At 39.4% G+C, this 24,920-nt stretch overlaps 1 long non-coding RNA gene across 1 annotated transcript in view; it reads right to left on the bottom strand.

Annotated features, from left to right (window-relative positions):
* Positions 1-4,328: 4,328 nt before the first annotated feature.
* LOC122893927 overlaps positions 4,329-24,920 on the bottom strand; it is a 47,207-nt gene continuing 26,615 nt past the window's right edge. Inside the window, exons 3-5 of the long non-coding RNA XR_006381723.1 lie at positions 22,322-22,507; positions 7,477-7,555; positions 4,329-4,780 (exon numbers count right to left, since the gene is read on the bottom strand). This is a non-coding gene — a long non-coding RNA (uncharacterized LOC122893927). The remainder of the gene's footprint in view (positions 4,781-7,476; positions 7,556-22,321; positions 22,508-24,920) is intronic.

The following is a 24,920-nucleotide window of genomic DNA, read 5'->3' as shown; positions in this document are numbered from 1 at the left end:
ATGCCTTCCTTTCCTCTGGTTTTTAGTGCTTCGGGTCCTTACTGCCTTGGTAGCTCTGTTATCATCAAACCATAGCTGAAAGTGCAGATCACTTAGTTTTTTTTTTAAACACAAAAGAAATATATGTTTGCTCTATCAAATTAAATAATACAGACATATACTAGGAACAGTTTAATAAACCCCCGTTCCCAATCTGTCTCCTTTATTGAAGTAACCAATGTTAAGCTCTGCTGAGTATCCTTCCTTTTTTTTTTTTTTATACTCACATATACCAATATAGTGGTTGCCAAAGACAATTAGCTTGGGTTTTTTAAAAATTGTATCATGCATACACAATTTTGCAATTTGCTTTTTACTAAGAACTGCATCAGTGCTTTAAAAAATGTACATAAATGCATAATATTCCATACTATATATATGTCATATTTATTAAATTGTTCTCCTGTTGCTAGATTCAAATGGTTTCTATTTGTTCTAACCACATAAATACATTGCTAATTTCTCAATTTTTGCCAGTCTACTAGGTGAAATATGTATTTGATTTTACTCCAAGATATTTAGAGGATTTTAAAAATGTTTATCGGCCATGTGCATATACTCCTTTGAAAATTCTTGTGTCTATCCTTTGCCCTTTTTCCTACTGTTATCAAATTTGTAAGACTACTCAATATAATTCATGATATAAACCCCTCATTCGTCACGTATGTTGCAAATATTTTTCCAAAGCCTGTTTGCCTTTTAAAATGTTACTTATGGTATCTTTTCTGATCTGAAAGTTTTAATTTTACATGCATAAAATGCCCATGTTTTTGTTATGACTTCTAGACCTTGTTTTAAGACTTCCCCACGTGAAGCTTAAACAAATGTTTTCCTAAAGTTGATTTCCTAAAATTTTATATTCTACATTTAGGTTTTTAATTTATCTAGAACTTTTTTTGTACATGGTATGCTTTATGAGTCTAACTTGTTTGCCTTCAAATGCCAATTCTGTCAGTGTAACTTATCAAATAAACTACCCTTTTCCACTTGGTCAAATATTAAGACTGGTAACTACTTGAACCAATTTTGGATTCTGTTCCTTTGATCCATCTATTATTGTGCCAAGCCCATCATTTTTTTTACTTATTTATCTATGTTAAATAAACCATTTTTTAGAGCAATTTTAAGTTCACAGCCAAACTGGGAATAAAGTACAGAGAGTTCCCATAAACTCTCTGTCCCCATACTTTGTATTTTTTATTACATTAGATATAAAGCAAATTGTTTTATCACCCATCCATCTTTCTGTTAGAATTTACTTGCGTACTCTCAGCTATTCCTCCACTGATTTTTAAAATCATCATATATAATCATCATATAAACCAGGATTCTGGATGACATTTCATTAAATATGTAAATTAATTTGGGAAGGGCAGGCACTGTTATGACATTCTAGCATTCTTAATTTTTAAAATTTGTTAAAGATTTATTTATTTATTTATTTATTTGAGAGAGTGTGCAAGACCTTGCAACCATGGGTGGGGAGAGGGGCAGAGGAAGAGGGAGAAGGAGAGAAGCAGACTCCTCACTGAGCCAGGAGCTGGATGAGATTAAGGAGGGCTCAATTGCACAACCCTGAGATCATGACCCCAGCAGAAATCAAGGAAATTAAGAATCAATTACTTAACCAATTGAGCTACCCAGATGCCCCTCTATCATTCTTAGTCAGTTGTCACTACACTTAATCTTTTTTCACATTTTAATAAGGATTCATAGTTAGTTCTTTAGGTCTTTTGCCTTTCTTGTGAATTTTACTTCTAGGCATTTTACAGTTTGATTTTTTATTAAAAACTGGGATTTCCTCCCTCCTGACAAATTTCTGTTGATTAAAAGTAAAACTACTAATTTTTGTACTTTAATTTTGTGTCCAGTTACCTTATTCAATTCTTTTCTTTTTTGGGGGGCAGGGAAGACAGTGTGTGCTAGTTTGGGGGGGTGGGGAGAAGAGGGTGAGGGAAAGAGGGACTCTCAAGTGGGGCTCCATCTCATGACCCTGAAATCATGACCTCAGCAGAAATCAAGAGTCAGATCTTTAACTGAGTCACCCAGGCACCCCACCTGATTCCATTATTTTAATAACAACAAGAACTACCAATGGGACAGGCATTATTCTGTTTTTTATGTATATTAACTCACTTAATCCTCAATATTTCTAAAAGCTAGATACTATTGTATCAGTTTTACAGATGATGAAACTGAGACGTAAGGTAGAATTTTTTAGTCTTTCTAGGAAAGCAATATTCTAATCCTAAAAGGAAAATTTTACTATTTACCAATATTTAAAGTAATTGTTTTATTTTATTTCCTTATCATATTGGCTAAATCTTATAAAACAATGTGTAATCACAGAAGAAATAATAGGCATTTTTCCTTCTTCCTGATTTTAATAGAACTGATATGAACAGAAATTATAGGCAAACCCAAATGTACACTGGTAATTTGATAAAGAATTATGTGTGCAATTTTTGTATATATAAAAGCTTAGGAACTTTCTGTTTAGCAGGAAGGCAACACATTCCTACACTTTTAATGTATATGTTTGTTATAATGTCCATGTAAACATGCCCTATGTTTGTGCCTTTTAATTAGTTTGTCTCAATAAACAAAATGTAGAGAAAAAAAAAAGAATTATGTGTGCAAATAATGATATAATAATAATAACAATGGAATAAAATTTAAAAAAATAAAAGGATTTATATGTGCAAGTAAGAAACCCCTGGTCAATCCCACACCCTGTTAGGATTTTTTCCCTCCATAGAATACCCACCCAACAGCAGTTTAAGCCATAAGAAGTCCAAAAGAAAGTGATCTCGGGGTAATTGAGCAGCTCATTAAAAATGAGTCATTAAAAATGGGAGAACTTCCTGAAATTTCTGTTCACCTGTCCCTGGCATGTTTGACTTTTCCCATGATGTTTGTAATTTAAGGATCATGAGATGGTAGTCAAAGGTCCACAGCTGGTAAGAGGGTTAAATTCAGAACTACCTGTTCCATTCTGTTAGGGGAGAAAAAGTTGTCACATTGCCAAACTGAGTGTCAGGGTTGCACTGGGTTTCACGAGAGCTCCCGTAGCCAGAAGGTGGCCATTGTGGGCTTTTTTGGATCATTGCCTTTGGACATTAGTTATGTCTCTGAGGTTCAGAGGCTAAGTTCAGATGGAGAAGAACATGGTTCTGTTATGATAAAGAGTGAAAGGGAAGGAAATCCTCCCATTTGCCACAACGTAGATGAACCTGGAGGGTGTTACGCTAAGTGAAATAAGCCAGACACAAGGGCAAAGACTGTCTGACCTCACTAATATGTAGAATCTAAAAAAGTGGACCTCCGAGAGCCTGGAGTAGAATAGAGGCTGCTGGGAGCCGGTACCACCTCAGTTATAAGAAGAGTAAGTTCTGGGGATCTGATGTCCAGCACAGTGACTACTGTAAGTAACACTGTATTGGATGCTTCTTGAAATTTGCTGAGAGTAGATCCTAAGTGTTCTCACCACTGGAAAACATATACATATATTGAGTCATCACACTGGACACCTTAAAATCACATTGTACAAAGTAAATATATACAATTTCTATTTGTCGATTCTACCTCAATAAAGCTGCCCCCCCCCCAATTTTTTTTCTTGTTTTTTTTTTTTTAAATTTTTTTAACGAAAAGAGCACAGTTGAGACTCCAAGAAACAGGCTGAGGCTCTAAGGCGACTCCCCCGAGGACAGACTGAAGGCAAGAACCAGACAGAGTGAAAGCGGCAGCGGCGACGTGAGCTGGCCGCGCGCTGCGGGGCGGTGACGCCGGTGACGGGCCGGGGTGGCCAGAGCAAAAGGCAGTCACCGGGGACCTGAGTGAGCAGCGGTCCAGCTGCCACGACAGCAGCTTCACAGGTGAGGGGAGGGCGAGGATCTGTCTGGCCCAGATGGCGCGATTTATTTACTGAAAGTCACGGACACACGGCGGCGTTCCAGGCGGAGACCCGCAAGGTTCTCCTCCCAGCGGCCGTGGGTCAGAGCCCACGGTGGGGGGTGGGGGTGGGGTGTCCATCAACAAGCAAACGCTGCCGCCTTCTTGTCAAACTTCAGATGAACCTAAGTGGTGTGACGAGAGCTCGAGCCAGAGGAAAGGCCGGCGAGTGGCCGTGAAGGTGGTGGGGCCATGGCGGTGGCCGTGAAGGTGGGCTCCTGAGGGTGGGGGGTGGAGGGGAGCGCGCAGAAGAGCAGCGACTTCCAAGGCGTGGCGGGCCGGCCTGGCGGGCTGGAGAACAGGAGGGGTCATCCGGGACCCTGGGGTCACCAGCTTGGAGTCCCCCCGGGGGGGGGGGCGCAGGCTTGGTCTCGGCTACTCTAAATCCTTCCTGCCTGAGACACCAGGCCCTCCTTCCCCCGGGGCGAGCCGTCCTCTCCTTCTGCCGGGGGTGCCCTTGCCCACCTGCCAGGTGCTTAGCCTACCGCATGGTTATCTGCCTACGGTTGGGAAGTCAACAGAGCTAAAAATAGCAGAGCCTAGGATGGAGCACAGTGATGAATCTGCTAAATTCTGCCGAGAGCCGGGAGCGGCAGGGAGGCGGGAGAGGCCGGAGCGCCCCGGGGCAGTCTCTTCCCTGAGAAACCATCACAAGACTTCTGGTCTGGATCTGTGGATTATTCTGCCTTTGTGCTTCTTTATGGGAAGAAAGCAACTCCTGCCCGGTTTGCTCCTTCTCAGGATGGCAACTGCACCAGGTGTTGTTACAGCGTCTTCCTCGGTGATGCTGATGAAAAAAAGAGAAAGAAGAAAAACAATGATATTTACCTAATTATGGGGACACTATTTGTGGTTGGGAAATTACACATGCAGGAAGATATGAGGAAAAGCACCCAAATATCACCACCTAGAGATAACTATTATTAAGGTTTTAGTTTTCTATAACTATAGTTAATAATATATTTGGGTCTACCTGAGGTCATTTGGGAGCTACAGTTTTGTATCCTAATTTCAAATTTAGCATCAGTTAGCAATCACTTTCCCACCGACAGTATCTTCTGTAGGTCCCCAGACTGGGCTCTAGGCTCCGGCCATACCAAGGGAAATAAGGCAGCCAGAGGCTGGGGTGGGCAAATGCCAAAATTATGTCCCATGGGGTTGTTTTCTGGGGTAAACAACCGTGGTGTTACAACCTTGGTAGTTTCCTGGCTTTCTTCCCCAATTCATAAGATGATGTCGCTGAAGAGGACAGGAGAGACTCAGAGATGCGGAGACCAGCTTTTAGAGCAGCGGATTTTCTTTGGTGGGGAGCTGTCAGACTTGTGCAGTGCGTGATGCATTGCTGAGGAACATGCACACACACCCCCACACAAATGGCATTTAAAGAAATTTCTGACCACCCATATCACGGCACACATCCTGCTTTTTTGCCCTCGTGACTGGGCCTTTCTAACCAGGGAAGCTGGCGGATTCATAGTCCTGTGAGGTGAGGAGAGCTGTCCTCAGCGAGGACCCTGTCAGAGGGAAACTGTTCTCCGCCTGACTTGGAGCCATAGACTTCGGCTGCCTTCTTTTTTTTAGTCCCACACGAGCCTCTTAATGGTATTCGTAATGAGTTCAGCCAATGGAACATTTTAATCAGCTTCTGTATTCTTACAATTTGGGTGTCTTTGTTATCTTTGTCATTTTTACTGTGGCAAGGCTAAAGCAGGAGCCAAACATAAACCCAGCCCGCTTCTTGACGGGCCCTAGTCATAGCATGTGTGTGACTTTATTGTCCTCTCTTACTTATCTGAGCGCGGAGGGTCTCGTGAAGAACCGTTATCACACAAGGAGCAGGCACTATCAGCTGCCTGCCCAACAGTCATTTCCTCCTTCTTCAGCATTGACCACAGTAAGAAGGAAAGAGAAAAACAAAACAAAACAAAACAAAACAAAAACCAAAAAACACTGAAAAGGTACGAATAAAAAGGCTGAATAAATACAAGTTGGGACTGGTCGAAGTCAATCGTGGGAATCTTGAACCCCTTTGCTAGGGGTTCAATCTTGACCTCACTTTTCAACTTGCCTTGATGTTTGAGACAGCCACGTGATTCAGTTCCCATGATGGGCACAGGAAGAAATCTGGAAAATACCTCCTTCCTGGAGAATAAGAAGGGTGTTTTTCCCTTGCCCCCTTTTTCTCATCTTTGAATGTCGTATGAAGACCTAGTGCCTACAGCTGTGGCGGCCTAGCCATCTGGTGACAGTGAGGTGAAGCACGAGGGTGAAAAGCCCCCAGGCTCAAGATGCTGATGTTGAAGTGTGAAAAGGAACTAGATCCTGGATGACATTTTTGAGTTACCAGTCAACCCTAGAATTGCCCACTTTGGGAATCTTTCCTAAAAAGTAAGAAGATTTCTCATGGTTTAATGCACTCTTTCTTGCAGGTGAATCTATCCTAATTGATACATGCCAAGGATGGCCAGTGCATGAGAGGCTCAACTTTTCTGAAAGGCAGTGTCAATATTGTAGTAACTGCTAAATTACAAACCACAAATTCAGTGTCAGGAGTTGACCAGTTGGGTGAATAAGATGAATTTTTCTTTCAACTGGTGGAAGCTGATCCTTCCAGAAGATGGACAAATTAAGATGAGGGAGTGAGCAAAAGGAATCATCCAGAATCTGTATCCCATAATCCTTGAGCACAGTTATCGTGGCATACATTTTTATACACATTTTTTAAAGATTTTATTTTTATTTGGCAGAGACAGAGAAAGGGAGACAGCACATGCAAAGGGAGTGGCAGGCAGAAAGAGAGGGAGAAGCAGACTCCCTGCTGAGCCAAGCAGCCTGATGCCAGACTTGATCCCAGGACCCCAGGATCATGACCTGAGCCGAAGGCAGATGCCAAACTGACTGAGCCACCCAGGTGCCCCACTCTTTTTCTTAAAGATTTTATTCAGTTTGAGAGAGAGAGAGAGAGAGAGAAAGAGAGAGAGAGAACAAGTGACCGTACAAGCAGAGGGAGCAGGAGAGGGAATGGGAGAAGCAGATCCCCACTGAGCAGGCAACCCCACATGGCGCTCGATCTCAGGAGCCTGAGATCACGACCTGAGCCGAAGAAGGCAGCCACTTAACTGACTGGGCCACCCAGGCACCCTGTGGCATACTCCTTAGGCTTCTCTTAAGCCTGAAACATGTTTTTGGTTTTTAAGAGTTTATTTATTTATTTATTTGTCAGAGAGAGAGAGAGAGAGAGAGAAAACAAAAAAACGCTGCACAAGTAGGCAAAGTGGCAGGCAGAGGCAGAGAGAGAAGCAGGCTCCCTGCTGAGTAAGGAGCCCAATGTGGGACTCGATCCCAGGACCCTGGGATCATGACCTGAGCTGAAGGCAGATGCTTAACCGACTGAGCCACCCAGGTGTCCCTATGTATGTTTTTTACAACACCTAACAGAGAAAAGTGAACTTACATAGTACAGAAACAGGGAGTCATACTCACAAATAGAGACCTCTCAGAGCGTTTGGTGAGCACTAAGGAAGAGCCCGAGATATGTCTTGAGCAGGCGTTCACCCTGGAGCTGATGGTACAGAGTAATGCAAATTCAGGAGCAAAGGAAATTAGAAATACCATTTGATTTCAGCTACTTTATAAAGAAACATTTCAGTTTCCATCAGTTTTTAGTGACCGGTTATTTATTTTGCAAATTCATTCACTGACTTTTTTTTTTTTTTAAGATTTTATTTATTTATTTGAAAGAGAGATAGAGATCACAAGTAGGCAGAGCAGCAGGCAGAGAGAGAGGCGGGGAAGCGGGCTCCCCGCTGAGCAGAGAGCCCCATGCGGGGCTGGATCCCAGGACCCTGAGACCATAAGCTGAACTGAAGGTAGAGGCTTAGCCCACTGAGCCACCCAGGTGCCCCTCACTGACAGTTTAAAATGGTCATCGGCCTCACAGCATCTAAATTGTTGTTGGGTCTATACAAAAACTGAATTATGGAATCTCTTCAGGAATATGGTGTTAAGGAAAGTTCCTGAACTTTGAAGTCGGACCAACAAGAATTCAAATTTTTTACTTTTAACTAGATGTGACCTTGGATATAATCCTTTACTCCTTTGAGCCTCATTTCTTAAATGAGGATAATAAGGCCCATTGCAAAAGACTGTTGGGTCATTTAAGCAAAGAATGTAAAGTACAGATAATATGTACAGATAGATGGAAAGTACAACACATAGCAGGTGCTGATAACTAGTAGCTTCTCTGTCAGTTATGGTCTAATAGGAAATAGATGGAATATGCAAATTAGCATGTTTTAACACTTTTCCCCCCTGACAAATGGATTTATTTCCAAAGGTGGGCAGTACACAGGGGAACCACATCTAGGAAAAATTCCCAGGTTAAAAAAACGAAGCTGCTGTTCAAATTTAATTCACAAGGGTGTGTTTGTCACCTCATTGTTGTCTTAGCGAAAACCAGGAAACAACCCAGATGTCTGAGTATAAGACATTGATTACATTCGTACAGCTGAATATCATAAAACCAATAAAAATAGCATTGTAAAAGTAAATGTATTGACACCAAATGTATTAGCAATATAGTGCTAAGTGAAAGAACATTTTGAAAGATACTATGGAGAGCAGAATCTATTTTGTTAAAATTATATTTATAATCTCAATTTATATCTAGATATTATTTAAAACCAAACCTTTAAGAGTCCCTTGGAATCTTTTGTAAAGATTCCCCCCTCCCCCCAAAAAGCCAGCCTTTTTTCAGTCCTCAAAGAGGTAGAAAGTTGATTTCATATCTTTGGCGGGAAACTGGGGGGCTTGACCCTTAACATGACTCAGATGACTAGATGGGAATGGCCAATATCATTTGGTAATAGGCTGTCTGGAGTGTGTTTGCATCAGAGCTATCTCTGAGACTGTAACTTCTTTGGCGCGTGGGTTTAAGGTGAGGGTGGAAAAGATACTACTGCCTGCCTGTGTGAATTTAGTGAGCACTGCCTTGCCAAGGGTTGCTTGTCCCTTTTCGGTTAATCTCATGCAGGATATCTAGAGCTGGGAAACTGAAAACTGCAGGAAGGACAGGAGGCAGGATCTTCCCCTTAGAACAGATTCTGTAAAGAGTAATTGGACTGGCCATGGTTTAGCTCAAAGGGGGCCAGATGATTGATGTCCATGTGTGGAATTACTTAAAACAGAATAACCCAGAAAGCACAGCTGCTGGACTATTGGGATCTGTTTTCATTGTCTGGCTGGGGCCACACCTCCGAGGGCGGAGAGAGGAAGCTTCCTCTTCCGCGGAGGATGCAAACTAAAGTGCTTACAGGGCAACAAGCAGTAATGACAATGAAGGAAACACGCATGCCAAAGAGTGCTCTAAATGTTTTACTTGAATTATCGCTTGAAATACTTAAAAACCCTATGGAAAAGATACTATTGTTTGTGTAATCTTACAGATGGAAGAATCCTGTACAGAGGGGTGAAGGAACTTGTCCAAAGTTAAGGAGCCAGTGAATAGCAAGAGGACGGAATTTGAACCCCCGTCTGGCTGCAGTCAGACTCTTACCTTATGGTCTGCTGCCTCTCTGAAGCGAGGGTAATGTCCTTGAGTAAAGCTGGCTGGACATGAGCAAAAGGGAGAAGGGGAACTGGGCAAACTGGGATGAATGCCCTGCCTGGACAGACAGCTACTGGTCAGCAACCGCTACTGTGGAAGAAGGGGGGCCCGGTGTTTCCAGGTCCTCTGGGTTCTCAAGAGAAAACAGAAACCTGGATTCCTAATTTTAGAGTACACGCCGAGCCAACACACACACATACATGCATGTGTGTGTACACACATGCTCATATTATCATGGACCAGTAATTTCTGTACCCTGTATTAAAGAGATTGGACATTTCCATGTTCAATCATTCCCCAAAAAGGAGAGAACTGAGTAGATAACCTTAGATGGGAGGAAGGAAAAAAAACTCCACCATTTATTATGTTGTTATTTTAGGCAAGTTAATTTATGTCTCTGAGCCTCTGTTTTCTCTTCCATAAGTTGGAGGGGAAAACAGTATTATCTCATAGGGTTTAGGTGAGGGTTAACTGGGGTGACCAACTTTTTAAAGCGCCAACCTGGGACACAGCCATATCAGACTAAAATATATAGAATATATAATATATATTATATCATAAATGCATGTCATAAATTTATTATATACAATGCATAATCATAATTGGCATAATTACGTTTTATTACTTAAACAAAAAATTTGGAAAAGAGGTGTTTATTTGAAATCATACATCATTCTTTATTATTTATTTTTATTTTTTTTAAAAGATTTTATTTATTTATTTGAGAGCTAGCAGAGCGAGAGAGCATGAGTGGAGGGGAGGGGCAGAGGGAGATGGGGAAGCCGACTCCCCGCTGAGCAGGGAGCTGGGATTCGGGGCATGATCCCAGGACCCTGGACTCATGACCTTAACGGACTGAGCCACTCAGGTACCCCTGTATTATTTACTTTTAAATACTTTTAAATAGCATGTTATTGCTATTATTAACATAATTATGTTAATTAGAATAGTAATCTGCCCCAGCACCATTTGTTCAAAATACTGCTCTTCACCCACTGAACAGTGTTGGCACCCTGGTTGAAAATCAGTCGCCCATAGGTGCATTGGTTTATTATGTATTATAAGACATATAAATGTAAGACTTTTTAAAAGAAACACATAAACCAATAGGACTAATTAGACAAGTATTACTTATATTTAATTAAAATAATAATGACCTTTATCCTTCTGTCCCATATTTTCACTGTTTTCCTTTTCCAATATTACTTACAAACTTTAGAACATCCTTTTTTTTTTTTAACATAATGGTAAAACTGAGCAGTAAAACATAAAATTGGACTTTGATTTGCAGTTTTGCTCTTACCAGGCCCACATGACTCTGAGTCTAGGTATTAGTCCGATGTGATGACATCAAACTAAATGTCATCTCTTGTTTTTTAAAGATTTTATTTATTTATTTGACAGACAGAGATCACAAGTAGACAGAGAGGCAGGCAGAGAGAGGGGGAAGCAGGCTCCCCACTGAGCAGAGTGTCCGATGCGGGGCTGGATCCCAGGACCGCAAGACCATGACCTGAGCCGAAGGCAGAGGCTTAACCCACTGAGCCACCCAGGCGCCCCACTAAATATCATCTTAACAAAAGCATGCGAACTCAGAAACTGAGGATCTTACTTCCAACCAGCAGATTTTCTAACTTGTAGAAAGTAGTTTCCAGCTCTCTAAAAAGTCTATCCACATGTTTTCATAGGGCTGTTTGATGGATTAGTTCTTTGTCAACTAATTAGGTCCTTTGCATCAATGGATTCATCCTATAGGCCATCCAGGTCTTAAATACCCATCTTTTAAAAACTATTCTGGGGGTGCCTGGGTGGCTCAGTGGGTTAAAGCCTCTGCCTTCAGCTCAGGTCATGATCCCAGTGTCCTGGGGTCAAGCCCCGCATCCAGCTCTCTGCTCCGCGGGGAGCCTGCTTCCTCCTCTCTGCCTGCCTCTCTGCCTACTTGTAATCTCTGTCTGTCAAATAAATAAATAAAATCTTTAAAAAAAAAAAAACTATTCTGAAACACATGAAATGCCACCATAATTTCAACCTTTCTTTCTCAGAGAAAATAGTTTTAAAAAGCACAGAGATAATCTGAACTTGTGAAAATGAAGGTGGAGGTCAATAAGTTACCAGGTAGTAAGGAAATTAAGAAATCCTATTTAACTTGGTATCTTTTTCTGGTAGTGGGTTTTGTTTTTGTTTTTCCTTTTGTGTTCTGGAACAGTGTTATTTCCAAAAAAGGAGTCATTTTTCACTGTATGAGTTCTTGTCACAACTTACAAACTACATCAAACTCAGGAGCAATCAGTTCATCCTTTTCTAGCCTCTTCAGAGACTATCAATTTTAGAGAAGCAGCATATACATTTCTTTCTCTCTTTCTCTTTTTCTTTCTTTCTCTTTTTAAGATTTTGTTTATTTATTTGGCAGAGAGAGACAAAGAGAGAGAGGGAACACAAGCCGGGGGAGTGGGAGAGGGAGAGACAGGCTTCCCACTGAGCAGGGAGTCCGATGTGGGGCTTGATCCCAGGACCCTGAGAATCACAATCCCGGCCAAAGGCAGATGCCTAACGACTGAGCCACCCAGGCGCCCCTCTATTTTAACCAGGGATCTTGTATTTTTATTTGCTAAATCTAACAACTCTACTGATAGGCAAGTGGGAACTTAAGAAATGTAACTGATTTTTTTTTGTAACTGATTTTTTAAATCACAATATGGCAAAGCCCAGAGATCATGATCAACTGACAGATAACTGAAAAGATAGAAACCAAATGTTAAAAATGCCTATCATTAAATAGCAGTATTACAGTGATTTTAATGTAACTTTCCTCTATTTTTTTCTAACATTGTTATATTAATATATAATTAAACAGTATAGATTCTGTGATGGAGAAATCTGGAGAACGACCTAAAGGATGCATGACTCAGAACTGGCTAGCTGTTATGATACACAGCCCCCAATTTCAGTAGCTTAACCCCAGGAAAATTTACTCCTTCCTCACATAAAGTGAAAATGGGTATTTTAGATCTGTGGGCAGCTTTCTTCCAAATGGGATTCAGGGACCTAGGTTACTTCCCTATTGTGTTGCCTCCATCTTTAATCCAGAGTTGCCGTGGGGTTGTTTCTACCTCCATTCCAACCAAGTCAAATGGGAAAACGAGCATGAAGGATTTTAAGTGAAGGAATATTGAGTGGAAAGATTTTTATGAGCCAAGGCTGGAAGTTCCATCATTAATCTGACCCATGTTCCACCGACCAGAATTCACAGAGCAGTTTACGTTACCAGAGACATGAATGAAAAACCTCAACTGAAGGAATGACATGTTCCTAGAATGTTTTATGGCTTTATGGCTAGTTGATAAAACTATTCTGAAAGTTATCTAGAGGGAAAAACAATGGTGAAAACAGTGAGACATTTCTCAAAAGAAAAATCATGGGGTGCCTGGTGGCTCAGTCGGTTAAGCACCTGACTCTTGGTTTCAGCTCAGGTCATGATCTCACGGTCATGAGATCCAGCCCCACTTTGGCTCTGTGCTTGGTGCAGAGTCTGCTTGAGATTCTCTCCCTTCTCTCCCCCTCTGTCCCTCCCCTCCTCATTCTTTCTCTCTCTCTTTCTCAAATAAATAAAATCTTGAAAGAAAGAAAGAAAGTAAGATAGATAGATGGGGGCGCCTGGGTGGCTCAGTGGGTTAAGCTTCGGCTCAGGTCATGATCTCGGGGTCCTGGGATCGAGTCCCGCATCGGGCTCTCTGCTCAGCAGGGAGCCTGCTTCCCCCTCTCTCTCTGCCTGCCCCTCTGCCTACTTGTGATCTCTCTCTCTCTGTCAAATAAATAAATAAAATTTTTAAAAAAGGAAAAGAAAAATGATAATGATGGGGTACTTTCAGTATCATATATAAGAGTGTATTAAAAGTTTACGATATTGAAATCAGAATGAAATAATTAAAAATAGACACACACACAGAGAATAGAGTTCAGAAAGTGCCGTAAGTAGAGAGTTAGAAGTTGCTTTGAGTAGAATAAATGGGCTTTTTTTTCCCCAAGGCCAGTATGTGACATTCATTCCCTTTATTTTTTTAAAGATCTTATTTATTTGAGAGAGAAAGTGAAGAGAGCAAGTGTGGTGAGGAGGATCAGAGGGAGAAGCAGGCTCCCTGCTGAGCAGAGAACCCCCCCACTCGGGTCTCGATCCCAAGGACCCCAGGATCACGATCCAAAGGGAGACACAACCTTAACCGACTGAGCCACCCAGGCGCCCATTTCAAGGGCCCTACTTGGAGGCTCCACTAATTTCAGCCTCAATGAATTGTTCACAGTTTTCACTATCTGTTAGCCAATACCTCCATCCAGCCCTTATTGCCCATTTATCTAACAAGAGGGAGAAGCCACCTGCTTAAACTTGGGAGAAACATTGTTCCATATCTTGATGTAGGTGGTGGTTACACAAGTATTTACCCACATAAGAATGCATCAGGCTGTACATTTAAGATTTGTTCATTTTATTTTATATAAACTATACCTCAAAGAATGATTTAAAAAAAAAAGAAAAAGTAGAATGACCTTTGAGCATTTATAACCAGGGGATGTGATTAAGTCTGGATAACTAAGGAGGCTTTTTTTTTTTTTTTAAAGATTTTATTTATTTATTTGACAGATAGAAATCACAAGTAGGCAGAGAGAGAGGAGGAAGCAGGCTCCCCGCTGAGCAGAGAGCCCGATGCGGGGCTCGATCCCAGGACCCTGAGATCATGACCTGAGCCGAAGGCAGAGGCTTTAACCCACTGAGCCACCCAGGCGCCCCTAAGGAAGCTTTTCTGAGGAAGTAACATAGGAGCTAGAATGCGAAGTGTGAGTTGCCGTGAAGCAGGCAGGAGAGGGCAAGACAGACCCGGACAGAAGGGGAAGGGCCAGCGTGTGTAAAGGCCTGTCTTGTTAAGTGTTTTGTAAAGGCACGCATCTCTATTGTCTTTTAGAACTTTTACAGAGTTCTAAAATTCTAAAAAAGTTCTAAAAAGTTCTAGAAATGTCTTTGACATTTAGAGTCTTAACCCACCTGATGCTAATTTTTGTGTATAATGTCTAGTATGGGCGTAATTTTATTTTTCCTCATATAAATAACCAATTATCCCAGCCCTGTTTATTAAAAAATTTATCCTTTTCACTGATCCATTATATAACAAGTTTCAGTATTTGTCTGAGTCTCTCTGGGCTTTCTTTCTATTCAAGTAAACTCTTTGTCTACATGTCCACCAAAGGTACCCTGTCCTTAACTACTGGAGTTGTAAAAAGACTCTTGATATCTTGTAGGTGTATCTCCCCATCTTGAAGTTTTCTACAAAAGTGTCTTGGCTATTTTTGGCTTTTCTATAAACATTTTAGAATTAGCTTTTAAGATTATAAAAGCATTTATGGGCTTTTTGATCGGAGTTACATTGAATAAATATGTCTATTTGGGAGAGAACTGATATCGCTATGATACTATCTTCCAATTCATGAACATGATATATCTATTATTTGGGTAACTTTAATTCATTAAAGGTTTATAATTTTTTTCAGTGAAGGTGTTGTGTGTCCTTTGTTAGCATCATGTCATTTATGAATGATGACAATTTTATTTCTTTCTTTACTATACTTATACATTTATTTATTTCCTTGCCTTACTGTGTTGGCCTGGGAATCCAGAACAATGATTAATAGGAGTAGTAATAGATAACCTGTGTCTTGTAATAAATCTTAAGAAGAATGCTTGTTTCAGAGTTAAACATGATATTTGTTGTAGGTTTTTAATATATTTTAAAATTTCTAATATATTTTAATATGATATTTGTTGTAGGTTTATTTTTGTTAGATCAGGAAGTTTCCTTCTATTTTTAGTTTTTTTTTTAATTTTTAAATTTTTTTTTACAGATTTTTATTTCTTTATTTGAGCGAGAGAAAAAGATTGAGCACAAGCAGGGTGAGGGACAGAGAGAGAAGCACATTCCCACTGAGTAGGGAGCCCGATGCCAGGGCTCAATCCTGGGACCCTGGGATCATCAACTGAGCTGAAGACAGATGCTTAACCAACTGAGACATCCAGGTGCCCCTTTATCTAGTTTGCTAACAAGGTTTTTTAAAAGTTATGAATGAGTGTTGAAATTTCACCAAGTAACCCTATAGCTTGACCTGGTTATATGGTCTTCTTTAATATGTTAAATAGTGAATTATATCAATTAATTTTTTAATGTTGAACAAATGTTGTATTACCAGGATAAATTAAACTTCGTCATATTGTATCTTTTTTTATATGTTGCTAAATTCAGTTTGCTGGTATTTTATTTAAAAATTTTAAATCCATATTCATTATTGAACATTACCTATAATTTTCTTTCTTGTATTCTCTTTCTTGGGTTTAATTATCATGATTACGCCAGTTTCTAAAAATAAATTGAAGAGTATTCTCTCTTTTGTAAGTTTCTGGAAGAGATGGCTTAAGATGGGATTATCTATTTCTTGATTGCTAGGTAGACTCCAACACAATCAGTCAATAGGATCTTGTTGATTTTCTGTCTAGTAGTTCTATCAGTTTCTGAGAGGGGCTGTTTAAGTTCCTTGCTGTAATTTTGGTTTGTCTGTTTCTCCTTTCAGCTAGATCAGTTTTTGCTTCATGTAATTTGAAGCTCTGTTGTTGAGTGCATACACATTTAAGATAATTATATCTTCTATTAAGAGTTGAATTGTGTCCCCCAAAAGGTATGTTGAAGTCATAACCTCTGGTATCTGTGAATGTGACCTCACTTAGAAGTAGATGTAATCAGGTTATAATGAGGTCATACTGGATTAGGGAGGGCTTATAAAAGAAAAAATTGGACACAGACACACACAGGGGGAAGACAGCCATGTGATGACAGAGGCAGAAATTGGAGTAATACATCTAAAACCCAAGGAATGCCAAAGATTGCTGGCAAACACCAGAAGCTAGAAGATGAAAAGGAAGATTCTCCCCTACAAGTTTCAGAGGGAGCATAACCTTGCCAACATCTTAATTTCAGACTTCTACCCTACAGAACTGTGAATAATAAGTTTATATTGCTTTTTTAAAAAGATTTATTTATTTATTTGATAGACAGAGAGAGAGAGAGAGCACAAGCAGGGAGAACAGGAGAGGGAGAAGCAGGCTTCCCTCTGAGCAGGGAACCCAACATGGAGTTCCATCCCAGGACCCTGGGATCATGAACTGAGTCAAAGATAGATGCTTAACTGACTGAGACACCCAGGTGCCCCAAATTTATATTGTTTTAACTCACCCAGTTTGTGGTCCTTTGTTACAGCAGTCTTAGGGAACTAATGTATCTTGCTAGCGGACTGATCCTTTATCATTGTGTAATATTTCTCTTTGTCTCTAGTAATATTCTTTGCTTTGAAATCTACCTTATCAGATATTAATGAAGCTACTCATTGGTTTTAGATCAATGTTTGCAAGATAAATCTTTTTCAATCCTTTTATTTTCAACCTACCTATTTTATTGAATTTGAAGTGAATTTCTGGTACACAGCACATTTTTGAGACATGTTTATTTATCCACCCACTTATCTCTGTCTTTTCATTGGAGTATTTAGACCATTTACATTTAAGGTGATCACTGTTATTGCTTAACTCTGCAATTTTATTGTTTCTGTTTCCTCTAGTTCTCATTCATTTGTTTCCTTGCCTTTCTGTGGGTTATTTGAACATTTTTTAGGATCCTATCTTATTTATAGTGTTTTGAGTGTGTCTCTTTGTATATGTTTCATACTGGCTGCTCTAAGTATTATAAATAAGTGACTTATATCCTACTGGTATCAACATTTGAGCACTTCAAGTGAAGTTTGGAAACTTTACTTCCATTTAGGTGTCTTTTGAGTATCAGATGGTGTTACAATTTTTGTTTCAGTCATCAAATATGATTTCTAAGGATGCCTGTATGGCTCAGTTGGTTAAGCATCTGCCTTCAGCTCAGGTCATGATCCCAAGGTCCTGGGATCAAGCCCTGCATTGGGCTTCCTGCTCTGTGGGGAGCCTGCTTCTTCTCCCTCTCCCTCTGCCTGCTGCTTGCTCCCCCTGCTTGTGCTCTCCGTCAAATAAATAAAATCTTCAAATATGATTTCTAAAACTCATGAACAGAAGGATAGTCTACTGTGTGTACCCATATTTCTACTCTTTCCATTGTTCTTTTTTCTTTCCTGATGCTCCAAGATTCCTCTTTTATCATATCTTATCTCTTTGAAGAAGTTTCTTTAGCTAATCTTTAAGGTAAGTCTGCTAGAGACAAATTCTTATTTTTCCTTCTTTCAAGGGTGCCCTTATTTCCTCTTCATTTCTGAGGGGTAGTTTCACAGGATATAGAACTCATGGTTGACAGTTCTGTTCTTTCATTACTTGAAAAATTCATCACTCCCTTCTGGGCCTGCATGTTTTTTATGAAACATCTGCTGTCATTGGAATTGGTTTTCTTTATGGGTAACACATCATTTGAAGCCACCTTGGCCCCTCTGGCCAACCTAGTAGTTTCCAGGCTGGTACCATTAGCCCTTGTGATTAACTAAAACTTTCTTTGCATATCTATAGATTATGCATTCTTTCCTAAAACAGAGCTCTTTTGCATATCACCAAATTCTCTTGCATAACGACCCCTACCCAGGCACCAAGGAACCAGACCACCCTTACACAACCTCCAAGCACTGAGATAATGTCTGTAGCTGGCACCATCGAGTCTGCCCTGCACATAATCAAGAAATGTTATGGATCACTGCCTTCCTGTTAATGAATAACTGCCCTAAACTCCTTTAAAAGCCCCTGAGCCAGCCAGAAATCTTTAAGTTGGTCTTTGGACAAGAGTCCCCCTTCTCCCCAGGTGGCAGGCCTCTTGAATAAAGTTCATATGCCTTTCCAATCAAAATTAATCACATGACGGGGCACCTGGGTGACTCAGTGGGTTAAAGCCTCTGCCTTTGACTCAGGCCAGGATCCCAGGGTGCTGGAATCAAGCCCCAATCGGGCTCTCTGCTCAGTGGGGAGCCTGCTTCCTCCTCTCTCTCTGCCTGCCTCTCTGCCTACTTGTGATCTCTGTCAAATGAATAAAATTAAAAAAAAAAAATATCACATGAGTATTAGCCTTTTGAGTGATGGGCAGTTGAACTTGGATTTTGGTAACACTTTCTGTTTTCAAGACTTTTTTTCTTTTTATTCAGTTTCCAGAAGTTTAATTATGCTGTGTGTTGGAGTAGACCTCTTCGGATTTTCTATTTGGGATTCACTCAGCTTCTTGATTATGTAGGTTTTTTTCTTTCACCAAAATTGGGACATCTTTAGTTGTTATTTCTTTGAATACTCTTCCAGTCCCACTTTCTCTCCTATCCTTCGGACTCTGATAATTTGAATGTTTGCATTGTTTCAGAGGTCCCTGAGCCCCTAAAGCACTATTGTCCACCCCCCCAACTCTATTTTACCTCCTGTCATACTGGGTAAATTCTATTGATTTGTGTTAAAGTTTGCTGCTTCTATCCTCTGTCATCTCCATTCTACTCTTTAATCCAGCAATATAAAAGAATTCCTTTATTGCATTTTTCAGTTCTATAATATTAGTGTTTCTTTTTTTATAACTTCTACTTCTTAGAATTTGTAGTGATTGTTAAAGCATTTTATAATGGCCTCTTTAAAAATCCATGTCAAAGAAGTGCCTGGGTGGTTCAGTCAGCTAAGCATCTGCCTTGGGCTCAGGTCATGATCCTAGGGTCCTGAGATCAAGCCCAAGTGAGCCACCCAGGTACCCCAATTTTACCTAAGTTTTCAAATGTGCTATCAAAAAGTTTTCATTTTGTTGTCTTTTTGATCTCTGTGTTATAACATTTTTCTTATTTCTTATTTTGTTTCTTTTCTTTTTTCCTGGTAATCTTTGCTAAAGGGTTTGTTGTTGTTGTTGTTTTAATATTTTAAAGAAATCTCCCCAACCAACATGGGGCTTGAGATTTACAACCCTGAGATCAAAAGTCACATGCTCTACCAACTGAGCCAGCCAGGTGTTCCAAGAGTTACCTATTTTCTAAGTCTTTTTGAATAACCAGTTTCTACCTTTGATGAATCTTTCAATTTTATATTCATTTTTTAATTTCCTTCTCTCTGCCTTTCTTTGGGTTTGTTCTCAATTCTTTTCCTAACTTCTTAAATTGGATACTTGGCTCGTGAATTTTCAACCTTTATTCTTTCCCAGGATATAAATCTTTCAAGACTATAAATATCCCTGTGAGCCCAGCAGTATTACATAGAAAGCTTCGGTATATAACATGTAGTCCCTTACAGAGGAGAGATGCAGACGTCACCCAAAATTTGACTTTGATGTTGAGACTGATGATATCACACATGTACTAAAGAGAGTATGAAAAAGTTCATTACTCACATAATGAGGTTTTCTGGGGAGTAAGGCAAGCTTCATAGCGGTTCCAAAGATGGCTTGAGAGAGTAGGAAGGGGCAACTGGCTTGGGACTTTATGGTGCTTAAGGGGTGGGGTTGAGGTAAGAGCTCCCTCATGTAGACTGGAGCTTACGTGGCTTCAATGTCTTATTAGCACCAGAGAAGGGAGGAAACATCCAAGCTTTCTTATCTGCTTGCCCAGCAGCAGGACAGAAGAGGAAGGAGGGGGTGGGGGGAAGGGCTGAAAATTGTCAGCAAACATTACCAGTGGAGTGAGACTCTTTATTTCACTTAAAATTACCATTATAATTTATTTCTAAATATTTTTATTACTATCAGGACTTCTTGAATTGTTTAGAAGTATGTATGTATATTCTAAAATATCTAAATACATGGTGTTTTTGCTGTATTAAAACATTTCTAACTAAATTGTATTGCGGTTGGAGAATGTGGTAGTATGGTTAATTTTCATATAAGTTTCATGTGAATTTGAAAGGAATTTTAATTCTCCAGATCTAGAGTGCAAGGTCTGATATATATCCCTGAGCTCAAATATTTTTAGTTGCTTCTCTCTGCTTGTTTTAAAGATTATCTTTTTCGTCATTGCTACAGTTTTACCATGACTTGTCAAGTATAAATTTTCTTTATTCTGTTTTTTTTAAAAGATTTTATTTATTTGACAGAGAGAGAGAAATCACAAGTAAGCAGAGAGGCAGGCAGAGAGAGAAAGGGGAGAAAGCAGGTTCCCCACGGAGCAGAGAGCCCGACGCGGGGCTCGATCCCAGAACCCTGGGACCATGACCTGAGCCAAAGGCAGAGGCTTTAACCCATGAGCCACCAGGCGCCCCTCTTTAATTTATTCTATCTGTGATACACTGGGCTTTGTGTTTCTCATAAAATCTGGAAAATTCTGTGTCGTTATCTCTTTGAAAATTGTCTCTTCCTTTTTCTCTGTTATTTCTGTATTTTACTTTGAATAGATGCTTGTTAGAACTTGTAGCTCTAGGCTCCTTGTCTATATTTCTTTCATTTTTCCATTTTCTGGATAATTTGAATTCTGCGTAATTTCTTTGAATGTATTTTTCAGTGCACTAATTTTCTTGAAACTGTTCTAACTCGTTTCACTGAGTTTTATCAGTCTAAGTATCATGTTTTCCATTTCTAGAAATTCTGGCTGGTTATTTTCCAAATCTTAGTGGTCTATCTTCAAATCTTTTATTCTTTGAATATATATATATATATATATATATATATATATATATTTTTTTTTTTTTTTTTAAGATTTTATTTATTTGACAGACGGAGATCACAAGCAGGCAGAGAGGCAGGCAGAGAGAGAGGAGGAAGCAGGCTCCCCGCCGAGCAGAGAGCCCGATGCGGGACTCGATCCCAGGACTCTGAGACCATGACCTGAGCTGAAGGCAGCGGCTTAACCCACTGAGCCACCCAGGTGCCCTCTTTGAATATATTTTAAGCTTAAAAACTTTCTTTGAATATATTAAGGATGTTTATTTTATAATCTATATATGACAACTTGAATATTTTAGGTCTTTGGGGTCCTAATAGTACTGTTGTTTCTTTGGCTGTCACTTATGGGGCCTTATTTCTGTCCTGTGATGTTTTTCCTGGAGCTCTTTATTTATTCATTTGTTTGTTCACTCATTCATTTATTCATTTACTTTAGAATCTTTGGGAATGCTTTGGGATTTGGTTGAAGTTGCATTCCAGCAAAGATTGCTTTTCCTTCTGGTAGCTGCCTAAGGGCACTATACCAATCTGGACGACCTTAAATTAAATTTTGTACTGGAAGTTTTTAGAGATTTCTAAGGGTCACATAGATTGTATGAATTTGGCTTCAAACCTACTTTGGGTTTGCCTGTTATTTTAACTTTTCACGGGAGATTACCTACTTCTCCTTTGTTACAAGTTTGAGACAAGTAATTATCCTCTTTCTCCTTTTCATAGCAGGTTTGTTTCTGATTTTCCCCTTGGGGTCTAGCTTTATGAAGAGATCTTCTGTTAGACTTCTGAGGTCCAAGACTTTACTTCCTGTTCCCTTGCATAATACAGGCATTCAGGCCCCCAAAGATCAAAATCTCCAGGGATTAGGAGAAATCATTAGGGGGAAAGAGGACTGAGTTCTCTCTTACTTCTTGGGAGCTCCTCCTAGTATTATTTTTGGCCTCTGTCAATCATTTCACTTGTCTGAACTCAGAAAAGCTTTAAACAAAAATTTTTAATAGACTTTTTTTCAGGGTAGTTTTAGGTTCACAGCAAAACTGAGCATCCAGTACAGAAAGTTCCCACATACCTTCTGCTTCCACACACAACCTCTCACTTCTCTAATGGATCTAAGAAGAGTTGTTAATTTTTCAGTTTGTTCAGCGTTTTTCCTGTTGTTGGGACAAAATGAAACTCCAAGCTCCCCACAGGCTGAACCAGAAACCAGAGTTCTTCTTTTCTTTTTTATGGTTTCTCAATAGTCTCCCCACATCTCCTGTTAAATAAAAAAAAAAAAAAAAAAAAACAAAGTTTTATTTATCATTTTAATTATTTCAGTCTAAAAGGGATATTCCAGGTATCTATTTGGCCAAACTGTCCAAAATTGAAATCCTTCTTGTTTTCTTTTGAAGCAGAACTGCTAGCTTTCCAATTTGGAAATTTATAGTTCAACTCTCCAATTTATACTGCAACCATTAAACTTTGAGAGTTCTTGTTTTTCCACACACTGACTGAGGCATACCTTCAAAAGTCCTAGTCTGAGCATCTTTTTATGTATTGCATATTTGTATCTCATCTTTATCTAAATGCCTACTTTTACTGGGATGTTAGTCATTTTATTGATTTGTAAGAGCTGTCTGCCGTATCTTGTCACATCTTTTCCCCAGGTATGCAGCTTCTTGTGTCCTTTTTAACTTAAATTTGATGTATTTCATATTCCTAAATTCCAACTCAAGAATTCTAATTCACCAGATCTGCAGTAAGCTCTAAGAATATGTATTTTATTTTATTTATTTATTTTTTATTTTTTTGACACACAGAGAGAGAGAGAGAGAGAGCACAAGTAGGCAGAGAGGCAGGCAGAGAGAGAGAGGGCTGTAGGCCCCCCGCTGAACAGAGAGCCTGATGCGGGGCTCAATCCCAGGACCCTGAGATTATGACCTGAGCTGAAGGCAGAACCTTAACCCACTGAGCCACCCAGGCGCCCCAAGAATATGTACTTCAAAAATCCTCAACTGTTACTATGAACCACATCCTGCAAAAAATACTAACAGGTACTACTGGTCTCATCTCATTAGGTAAATCAAATAAAGGTACTGTGACTCCAAGTCTGGTATTCTTCACATGAAACCAGTTATATATTTCTGACCCCATTTTGGTTCTTGCTTCCTTCTTTCCCCATCCAGTTGTCACAAGAGACTACTCAGTACTAAAAAACATGAAAATCCTGCAGCAGACAAGAGAAGTGTAAGTTGCTTTTCTAGCAGACATGTAGTCATTAAGACTCCAGACTTTGGCATCAGACAGATCTGGGTTCCAATCCTGACTGACTGGATTATTTTTCAGCTGCTGTGTAATCTTAGCCATGTTACTTAACCTCTTTATGCCTTAGTTGTCTCACTGGTAAAGTGTATATATTCAAGACACTTAATCTCATAGTTAGAATAGGGATTAATGAAATAGTATTTGGAAAGCAGAGCCTTTGAAGCATAGCAAGTGACCAATCACTAAGTAGTAGCACTTCTGTGTTATTTTTTGGTGAGCTTATGAGAATTTGCTCTAATTTTTGTACCACGGTCGGGGCTACATGTCTGCCTCAGATGCAGGTAATAAAGGAATATATTATCTGGAGAGAGTTAAAAACAACTGAGTGAAAAAGTTGGCCTGCTTTTTTTTTTTTTGGCCTGCTTTTTATTATTACTATAAATCTGTAATCCTAAACGAGGTCAGTGATAAGTATTCCTCCTCAAATACTTTTTTGGTTGGACTAGGTTCTAAACAATTGCTGTGGCTAACTGCTAAGTTTTTAATTATACATATAACCCTCATGTTAGCATTTTTGTTGCTTATTCTTCAGTAAACACTGCATTCTAAACATGGAGGTTAATAATGAGAGCGCTGGCCCTAGGTATTCAGACTTAGCTACCTGCAATCATTTTGAAAGTAAGTTTATAAGGTTCATAATCATTCAAACTAAATATGGGTGCAGTTTGTGTCTCCAATTCATATGATGCCATACATTCTAGTGTTTAAACAAAAATTCAAATAAGTAATGACAGCACAGTGATTATAAAGACAGACACATTACTTCCACATTTAGAGATAGAATAATATAGAGCTATCTCAAAGTTGCTAGAATTCATCCTGAAGAAATACACAGGCAGTTTTGCAATTTTTGGATTTTGCTAAGAAATTGAATTCTTATGAATCTGTTTATCCTTTTGTTCAAAACTTCTCTTCGCTAGTTTATCTTGCTTCATGTCAAAACTTTTGAAGTTAAAATTAACAAAAAGTTAATAACAAGTTAAACTGTCCATTAGACTTGAGTATGTGAAAATGAAATGATAAAGCCACTGACAAATCTGCAGAAGGCTCTAGCGGAAACTGTAATGTTGTTACTCTTTACCATGATTGCCCAATATGTGGGCATAAGTTTTACTATATTTTTTCAAATATATACATATACGTATATATACGTATGCATTTAATAAGTGTTAACCTACTACTCTCTTTTGTACTGCCCTATATATTTTACCTTTTAAAACTTTTTCAATTGTAGGGTTACTTATGAGAAGTTCAATAAGAAAATTTCCTCTTTCCCTTTTTGGAAATGGAATTTTTGCTTATTTATTTATTTTTACTGACATGATGTATTATGACGTTCAATAAAAGAGAATGTTCGTTATTTA

Source organism: Neovison vison, chromosome 13, assembly GCF_020171115.1.
Source record: "Neovison vison isolate M4711 chromosome 13, ASM_NN_V1, whole genome shotgun sequence".
Lineage (NCBI taxonomy): Eukaryota > Metazoa > Chordata > Mammalia > Carnivora > Mustelidae > Neogale > Neogale vison.
This window is presented reverse-complemented; position numbering and strand designations above follow the sequence as displayed.